Below are 10000 nucleotides of genomic sequence, written 5' to 3' on the forward strand. Positions count from 1 at the left end.
TTCTTTGGACTGGGACTTCCAGAACTGCTGACACTTTTGGCGCCAACGTTTCCACATCTCTCATTGCTGTCTGAGAACTAGTTGTTGGAAGGAAAGGCTGACGGCGGGTCGGTGGTTGCATGGCCGTCACTGCAGGGCTTGCAGCCACGGCTTCCTGCTTCGGCAGAAGTTCAGATTCTACAGGGTAGTCTTCTATTACATACTCTTTCTTCTTCTTCTTCTTCTTCTTCTTCTTCTCCAGGGTATTCTTCTAGTGGGTCCTGGGTGGCTATGTATATCGTAGGTTCATGTGTAGGTAAAGATAAATCATCACTGTCATCTATACTTCTTACAGTGGACGAGGAGGTCATTATCTCAGAAGTATGGATGGAGGGCACAGTAGAGGAAGGAGGGTGCCAGAAGGAACCCCTATGGTGATCTGCTTCTGTTGGTTCGGGGGTTGTGGTGAAAGCAACTTCCGTTTGAAGGGCGGGCCATGCCTCCGTTGTTGTTGGTGATGTCGCTGCGGAAGTGGTCGCAACTGTAGTAGTGGACGTAGTGGGTTCCTGTTTGTTCTTGATACGTTTTCTTTGTTTTCGGATCTTTCCTCTGTTCTTCCTTCTCTCTTCCTGTCTTCGTCGCTGCTCCATCTCTCTCTCCTCTTCGACTGCCACGTCCTGTGGTAGTTCTTCAGCGTCTCCCTCCTCTTCCACGTAGAAGTACTCGTCACCAATCTTGTTCGAGATGAACTGCCTAAGGACGTCTGGTTCTACACACTTAAAGATCTTTTGGTCGTCGTTTTGATGGCACAGGCAGGTATCATTACACCATAGCACTTGTTTTTCCAAATGCCAGTTTGTCTTTTCCAATCTGATCACCTGGATCTTCTTGAAGTCAAGCAGCTGATAAATGTCCCCGCGTCCAAAGCATTTTACTTCCACTTGCGTCGCATCTCTACACATGCAAAGGGTTTTGCACCAATTCAAGCGCCCCATGATACCTTTCCCCGATATCTCCTGGCCGCACATGAGGCTCAGTAACACTGCAAACGTTAGAGTTCTCCACATTTTGAAAAGAAAATTAGAAAAACTGTTCAACTGTTTTAGTGTTCAGCAAAGGAAATACCTTAATGGCATTAGTTCGAAAGGCAAAATTGAGCTGTAAATTTCACCATAACGTAAACTTTCAGTAGCCAGGAAAAGCCAGGAGCGCGTGAAACTCGCACTCCCCTTCAGGCAAGTCCTGGGAGCTCTCACGGGCACGAGCTTTAGTGTGACTGACTGGCAGGCATGTACGCCACTGACTGACTCCGACTGAGTAGTAGTAGTGACTTCTACTGGCTTGTCCTGTAAGAGGCTCCCTTTGGCTTTGTACCTCTCATCCCACTCCCCTCGGATTATCTCTCTCTCTCTCTCTCTCTCTCTCTCTCTCTCTCTCTCTCTCTCTCTCTCTCTCTCTCTCTCCTTGCCAACGCTAGGATGAAAAAACTGGTTGTATGATGAATTATCAAAAAATATCAATATCTCAAAAGAATATATGCGTTTTAGTAACATGGTCTAAGTAAATGTTAACTATTGCAGCAGAAAACCAATTAATTTGTAGTTACTGAAAGAAACTTTTATCGCCTTATATATTTACAGAAAAATCGATAGTTATGAAGGAATCATTACATCGCAAAAGACCTCTAATTCACATTGTTGTGAGTGGCTCTTTTATGAGTTTTCAATTATGAATAATGTAAATCCTATCATAATGTTTGTTCTTGTCTTTGGAAACTTAAAGTGATTCAGCATAGGTTAAGAAAAAGAAAAAGCCTTTACAGAATCTGAAAAATTTCCATTAAAGATAGTAATTTTCTTCCATTTAATTAAAAAGAGTATAAATATTTAGTTATTTAAACAATTCTCGCTATATTTGTAGTAACAAAGATAATTATCATGATTTATTTTTATACGATGATATAATTTCATTTAATCTCACAAATAAATTTATTAGAATATATTAGATAACTATGGTTATTAATTCTGCTGTAAAGAAGCGGTTTAGCTGCCGGGAAAAATTTAGTTCTTAATATTGAGGCGTGACCAACAAGAAACTTGCGTAGGCCATCGAAGGTGTTTAGCCAAATATTGAAAATCTGTGAAAATGATATTGATATGACCGCTGTCTCCGTGTCTTCTTATTTCTTCAACGATGTCTCTTCGCTTTTTTTTTCGAGATTCAAAGCGATTACTAAATGACTCTATTCAGGATACCCAGATCGGCCACAATGATATATTGCTTGCAGTCTCAAATGTACACTGAAATAATCATAAAGATGCACGGGAATAGAAAAACATCTTTTAAATTATAACATTGAAACCATTCTGAAGTAAATAATCATCACGTTGAACTGAAGGATTCGAAATCTTTGCGTTGTGTAATCACTAGTGTCGTGATAGGGGGATATGCTTTGAAGTGATCACCAATGTGATGATTAGTAGTAATCTTCAAATTCTACAATGAATACTAAGATATTCACAAGGTATCACAGAAATGTTTGTTACTATAATCAATAAAACTTTGATATAATGCCCTTGCCAAAAAAAATATATTAATACGAACATTTTGGAAACTATAGTGATTGTGATATCGTGCGTTATTTACTTTTACGAGATGAAGAAATAGCAATTTTGTCCTTGAAATATCCTTATTATATCTTAAAATCATTACTTTGATGATCTGAGATTGCCAAATAATTCTTGTTCACGCAAGGGGTTCACAACTGCACTGTAATTGTTCAGCGGCTACTTTCCTTTAGGTAAGGGTAAAAGAGACTCTTTGGCTATGGTAAGCAGCTCTTCTAGGAGAAAGACACTACAAAATCAAACCACTGTTCTCTAATCCTGGGTAGTGCCATAGCCTCTTTACCATGGTCTTCAACTTTCTGGGGTTAGAGTTCTCTTGCTTGGCGGTGCACTCCGATACACTATTCCATCTGATTTCTCTTCCCCTGTGTTTGTTAAAGTTTTTATAGTTTATATAGGAAATATTTGTTTCTGTGTTGCTGTTCTTAAATTATTTTATTTTTCCTCGTTTCCTTTCCTCATTTGGCTACTTTCCCTCTTGGGGCCCTTGGGCATATAACAACCTGCTTTTCCAACTTGGGTTGTAGATTAGCAAGCAATAATAATAATAATAATAATAATAATAATAATAATAATAATAATAATAATAATAATAATAATAATAATAATAATAATAATCTAGATGGGCAAACAATATATCTAAAAGCAGTCATCGAAAAGATTTGAAATAAGCAAGACTGCAGATCCTGTCAGTGCTCATCAAGATTTTCTTGAGCTGTTAGGGATGTCCTGAAATATTAAAGGTAATAAACCCCACGATTATAAAAGCTAAACAGTCAAAAACCTTGCTACCCTTAAATGGGCTTTATCACTTCCATGTTCTTCCTAAAAAAATTAATGTAAAAAAATTCAAAACTGTATAAATAATTAGAATTATCTTAGAGCAAGTCTATTTGATTTAAACTTTCTGGAAATAATCCATTATAATGACCAGATAATTGCTTGCATATGACAATGCAGAGGCAGACATTTACTCTCCTTAGTTAACATTAACCCTTTTAAGAAAGCCATCTGAATTCACTTTACTCGGGTAAAGAATTCGGTTACTGTCAGCCCTCTCACTCCCACCATTCGTCTGTGTCCTTTTTTTAAGCAAAGGAATGGTAATAACGCTACTGGTCTACTTCTTCTGTTGTCAGAGAGAGAGAGAGAGAGAGAGAGAGAGAGAGAGAGAGAGAGAGAGAGAGAGAGAGAGAGAGAGAGAGAGAGAGAGAGAATACTCTTCCTCAGAGGAAACTGTAGAATCATCAAAGTTTATTTTCTAGACATTAATTCTTTTTTTTTAATATCATATCTCTGTATTTAGATATCGTGACATAACAATTGTAAAATCAAAATATTACAGAAAACTATATATATATATATATATATATATATATATATATATATATATATATATATATATATATATATATATATATATATATATATATTCGAAACAGTAATCAAATCCATTTTCGTCAGTTACAACTACTTACACACATTTCAGAAGCAACTCCTATCCATTTATAATCCTTTTAAACTTTTTCTTTTATATATATATATATATATGTATATATATATATATATATATATATATATATATATATATATGTGTTCATATATATATATATATATATATATATATATATATATATATATATATATATATATGTTCATATATATATATATATATATATATATATATGTATATATATATGTGTTCATATGTATATATATATATGTATGTATGTATATATATATATATATATATATATATATATATATATATATATATATATATATATATATATATATATATATATATATATATAAGTTTTTAGAAGAAAAGCACAGAGAAACATTTGCAATTGAATGTAGGGATCGATTTGCAGTCAAAGAGACTTTAAGAGACGAAGAGCAGATTATTAGTGAAGAATGGTGTGATATTAAAAACATATATCAGTTAGTCGGTTGTGAATTCTTAGGACACGCAGTTACAAGGATAAAGCCACGGATATCAAATGATACTTTGGATACTATAAAAAAGAGACAAAGAGAGAAATTGATTGTTGATAGTATTCGAGGAAGTAATGAAAATTATAAGGTAGAGTATGTTAAGTATTAAAGTATTGATAGTGAGGTTAAAAGAAAAGCCAGGAATGCCTGAAGGGAATATTTAGACAGTAAACTGATGAGGCTGACAAAGCTATGAATTCAGGGAGTGTCTATGGTGTAAGAAATTCTCATAAAATCATTAATGAAATCTCGGCTGTGGCAAAGAAGAAAAGCCATATACCTATCTCAAAGAGGGATGGATCTGTTTTAACAACAGAAGACAAAGAAAGACAGTGTTAGATGGAACACTTTATTGAGGTTAGGAAAAAGAGATACGAAAGAAATAATGTGATTGATATACCTGAAGCGGATGAAATCCTTGAAGTGCCCATGAATGAATATAGTGAGTTTGAAGTCGAAGCTATCATTGAATAACTCAAGAGTTGGATAGCCCTGGTTACGATGGAATAACTGCCGAGATAATACTGGTTGAAAATGAAGTGACTCCCGGAATGCTTACAAGAATATTTTTTAGAATGTGGCATGAAGAGGCAAAACCTAATGAATGGGAGTTAAGCCTGCCTGACACTTGCGCGCATTTTTGCCACGCACTGGCACGCATTGATGCGCGCCAGTGCGTGCTACTTTGTGGCACGCACTGGTGTTTTTCCCGCACTGTTCACGACCAGTTCACTCCAGTTCGTGCATCGTTCACGCGACGTTCACGCGACGTTCACGCGACGTTCACGCGATGGCACGAATTGGCACGCGTAGTTCACGAAAAGTTCACGACACGTTCACGCGAGTTCCCTCATCATTCCGCATCGTTTCCGCATCGTTCACGCCAGTTCACGCCAGTTCACGAATTGGCCACTCCATATAAAAACGGGGCTTCTCCAACCCGAGGACATTCTTGGATTGGCTTCGGAAGAGCTTTCTGTCAGAGACACCATTGCATTGAGGAGAAGAAACGTATCTTTTTCGTTTGTATTTTTTGTTGCCCTTTATTTTTGTTTCAATAAGAAAGCATTTGATTTACATATAAATAGCAGACATAAAATATGTAAAAGTATTAAGAAAGCATTTTATTTTAACATTAAAAGCAGCTAACATGAAAAGTTTTTAGGCTGTTGATTTTAAGGTAACAGAGAAAAAAGTGTGTTGAAATAAGAAATCATTTTATTTTTACATTAAAACAGCAAACAGAAAAAAATTTGTTTTGCCGTTCATTTTAAGGTAATAAAGAAGAATAAGTATGTTGATGAAATAAAACATCATTTCATTTTTACATTCAAACAGCAAACTTAAAAATTTCTTGGGTTTATTTTTCAGTTCATTTTTATTTAAAACAAAAGTTTTAGGTCTTGATTGGTAATAGAGGAAAATAAGTGTGTGCATGAAATAAGACATCATTTTATTTTTACATTCAAACAGCAAATATAAACAATTATTAGGTTTATATTTTTCTTTCCTTTTCATTATTTTTTTTCGTTTCCTTTTTGTTTCTCTTCATTATAAAGTTATAGAAATAGTTTGAAATAAGACATCATTTTATTTTTACATTCAAACAGCAAATATAAAAATTTATTAGGTTTATTTTTCTTTCCTTTTCATTAATTTTTTCGTTTCCTTTTTGTTTCTCTTCATTATAAAGTTATAGAAATAGTTTGAAATAAGATATCATTTTTTTTTCACATTAAAAAAGCAAATATAAAAATTTATTAGGTTTATTTTTCTTTCCTTTTCATTAATTTTTTCGTTTCCTTTTTGTTTCTCTTCATTATAAAGTTATAGAAATAGTTTGAAATAAGATATCATTTTTTTCACATTAAAACAGCAAGTATAAAAATTTATTAGGTTTATTTTTCTTTCCTTTTCATTAATTTTTTCGTTTCCTTTTTGTTTCTCTTCATTATAAAGTTATAGAAATAGTTTGAAATAAGATATCATTTTTTTTTCACATTAAAACAGCAAATATAAAAATTTATTAGGTTTATTTTTCTTTCCTTTTCATTAATATTTTCGTTTCCTTTTTGTTTCTCTTCATTATAAAGTTCACGCCACTTCCCGCATCGTTCACTCCAGTTCACTCCAGTTCACGCCAGTTCCCGCACTGTTCACTCCAGTTCACTCCAGTTGGCGCATCGTTCACGACTATTTCACGGCCATTTAGAGCGTGCCAATGCGTGCCACAAACTTTAAACATTTCAAAGTTTTGGGCCCGCATGGCACGCATTGGTATGCTCTGGCACACGAGTTCCCGCACTGTTCACGACATTTTCACGGCTCGTTCACGCGAGTTCGCGCATCAATGCGTGCCAGTGCGTGCCACGAATGCGTGCAAGTGTCAGGGGGGCTTTAGGAGTGTTGGTGAAAATGACATAAAAATGAGACCTGACTGATTGCAATAATTACAAAGGCATAATTCTTGCGTCAGTTTTTTTTTTTTTTTAATGAAAATATGTAATATGCTTATTCTAAAGAGACTAGAGAAAGATTGATAAAAAGCTGAGAGATGAACAAGCAGGATTTAGAAAAAGTAGAAGTTACACTGACCAAATTTTCATTTTGTGATATCTTATTCACCAATACGCAGAATATAAAAATCCACTTTTGATGGCATTTGTGGACTACAATGAAGCCTTTGATAGTATGCACCAGCCAATTTTGTAGAGAGTCCTGCTTTATTATGGAATTCCTTTTAAATATGTGAATCTGATTAGGTCTGCTCATGAGCATAGCTTTGTGCAAAGTTAATGTTGATGGAGTCTTATTAAATGAATTTCCAGTGAACAGCGGAGTACTCCAAAGGAATGTGGTCTCACCTACGTTGTTCATCATCCTCATGGATTTTGTATTGCGTCGAACAGTCGGAGATGGTGGAAAAGGATTGGACTGGATTGGTGATAGCAAATTAGCAGATCTGGACTATGCTTATAAGGCTGTCCTTGTTAACAGAACATCAAAGGATTTGCACTGTTTGCTTACCAGAATGCATGAAATATCACACTAGGTTCCGCTCATGATAAACAGAAGAAAGATAGAGAGGATGAGAACGTAGTATGCAATGAAAGATGAAATATCATTAGAAGGAGAAAGGAATAATGAGGTAGAATCATTTAGGTATTTAGGAAATATAATCTTCAATACAGGGTCTGTAGAATTAGAGTTTAACGAAAGATTTAAAAAAAGCAAATCAGGCAATGGGTAGGTTAAGTAAAATTTGTAAATCAAATCGCTTGAAATTACGTCTAAAAATCAGGCTATATATCAGTTTAGTGAGATTGGTGTCACTATATAGACATGAGACGTGGTATGACAATGAAACAATTTCCAATAAATTTAGTAGATTTGAGAAGAAAACCCTTAGAAGGATATTGGGAATTAAATGGCAGGACAGGATTAGAAAAGAAACTATGAGAGAGATTACTCGAGTGTGATATGTGGATGAGATCATGGTGAGGGGTACATAGAGATGGTTTGGGCATGCTCTTCGCACTCATCAAGAGAGATTAGTTCACCGAACGTTCAGCTGGGCTCCACCAGGCACTAGAAGAATAGGAAAACACAGGCCTACACGGCTAAGGACTATGAAGTGTGAAGTAGGAGATGATGAATGGAGAAGTAATGAATTAAAAGGTCACGATAGAGACAACTGGCGAAATCTAACCGAGGCCCTTTGCGTCAATAGGCGTAGATGATGATGATGATATATATATATATATATATATATATATATATATATATATATATATATATATATATATATATATACATATATATATATATATATATATATATATATATATATATATATATATATATATATATATATATATATATATATATATATATATATATATATATATATATATGTGTGTGTGTGTGTGTGTGTGTGTGTGTGTGTACTGTATATGTATTCACAGTATGCGTGTTTGTGTATATTTATACATATATGTATACGTGACATGCTTCCTGTGGTACTGAACGAAACGAAATTGACACTTGTGGCCCAAGGCAGAATGATATCTATGAAAATATTGCAGACCCTTAGGGAGGAAGGAATATCCGTGCAGGTGGCATATGAATTCTTTTTCTTTAAGCCAATGGAAACCATACTTTCCAAAACTGTAGGTAACTTGAGATATAGTGTCACCAAAGTAACCTGGACTTTGGGTTTGCAGCAATTATACCCTATATGTTAATGCAAAAAAAAAAAAAAAAAAGATTATAAAATAGAATATTGAAGCTTAGGGTTAAAAGAATCGAATATTAAGGCTCAAGGGCTTAGATATGATAGGTCAGCCAAAAAGAAAGTACATCAGTTCGACGATTGAATGGGAAAGAGTCAATGTGGCCAGCGAATACTTCAAAGTGACTGTGTATGATCCAGGAATGGATAGGAGGCGATTTACAGAGAATATTTTGGGAGGGTCTGGCGTTTTCATGGCTGGGGTTAGAAAATATGAAAGTATTGTTTTGCCGGGTGATTCAGGTGCAAAGGTAAATGAGAGATGTAGAAATTATGTTCTTGGTAGGTGTGGAGTTCGTGGAGTTGATGGAAGGGTTATTGGTAAGGGGTTTGATTGTTAGAAATATATGGTTTTCAGATAAGAATATTCATTATCATATTTGGTAAAAAAAAAAAAATAGTGATAACAGGTTTAATAAGTTATGAGAAAGGACAGAGTTGATGAGTAAACAAAATAATGGATGGTTGGTTGGATATACATCTGATAGAAGTTAAAGTTAATGCCAAATTAAGTCCAAGGTGGAAGGGGTCGGTGTAGATGTAAATAAGTTAAGACAATTTGATGAGAAGGAAATGCAAAGAGCATAATAAGAAAAGTTAATTATGGGCTACTAAGATAGTGAGGTAAAAAGATAGGTTAGGAGTTTGTAACAATCCATAAAGGAGTCGTAAGAAAAGCAGGGAGCTTTGTGTGTTTTAACAGAGTAGGAAGAGGAAATAAAGAAGCCATTTATGGGACGTGGAAATGAAATGCTTTGGCTCGGAAAAAGGAGGTTATTAGTGATCTTGTTTTATAATATGATAAAAAAGAACATAACATATAGGCAAATAGGATGATGGATAGACTAGGCAAGAGGAAAGTGAGTGAAAAATGAAAGAAAACAGTATAAACCGTAATAAGATAAGCAAATGTTAAGGAAAATAAATTGTTGCACAAGAGCAGTTGTAGATATTGGTATTATTTCTGGGGATGTAGACAAGGGGATCCTATAACTTTTTGTTCAATGGGAAAATAAAATCAGCCATTTACTAGACTATAAGATTAGAATATTTTCTAGTGGGTTCTAGTAGCTCCATGATCTTGTAGTTTGCTATTTGGACTCCA

General features: G+C 34.5%; 1 protein-coding gene and 1 pseudogene across 7 annotated transcripts in view; one reads left to right on the forward strand and one right to left on the reverse strand.

Moving 5' to 3' along the window:
- The window catches only part of LOC137645793 (uncharacterized), a 50848-nt pseudogene extending 49535 nt beyond the window's left edge, over positions 1-1313 (reverse strand).
- Positions 1-10000, forward strand: part of LOC137645794 (trichohyalin-like) — a 996644-nt gene that overhangs the window by 152254 nt on the left and 834390 nt on the right. The window lies entirely within an intron of this gene.

Source organism: Palaemon carinicauda, chromosome 8, assembly GCF_036898095.1.
Source record: "Palaemon carinicauda isolate YSFRI2023 chromosome 8, ASM3689809v2, whole genome shotgun sequence".
NCBI lineage: Eukaryota > Metazoa > Arthropoda > Malacostraca > Decapoda > Palaemonidae > Palaemon > Palaemon carinicauda.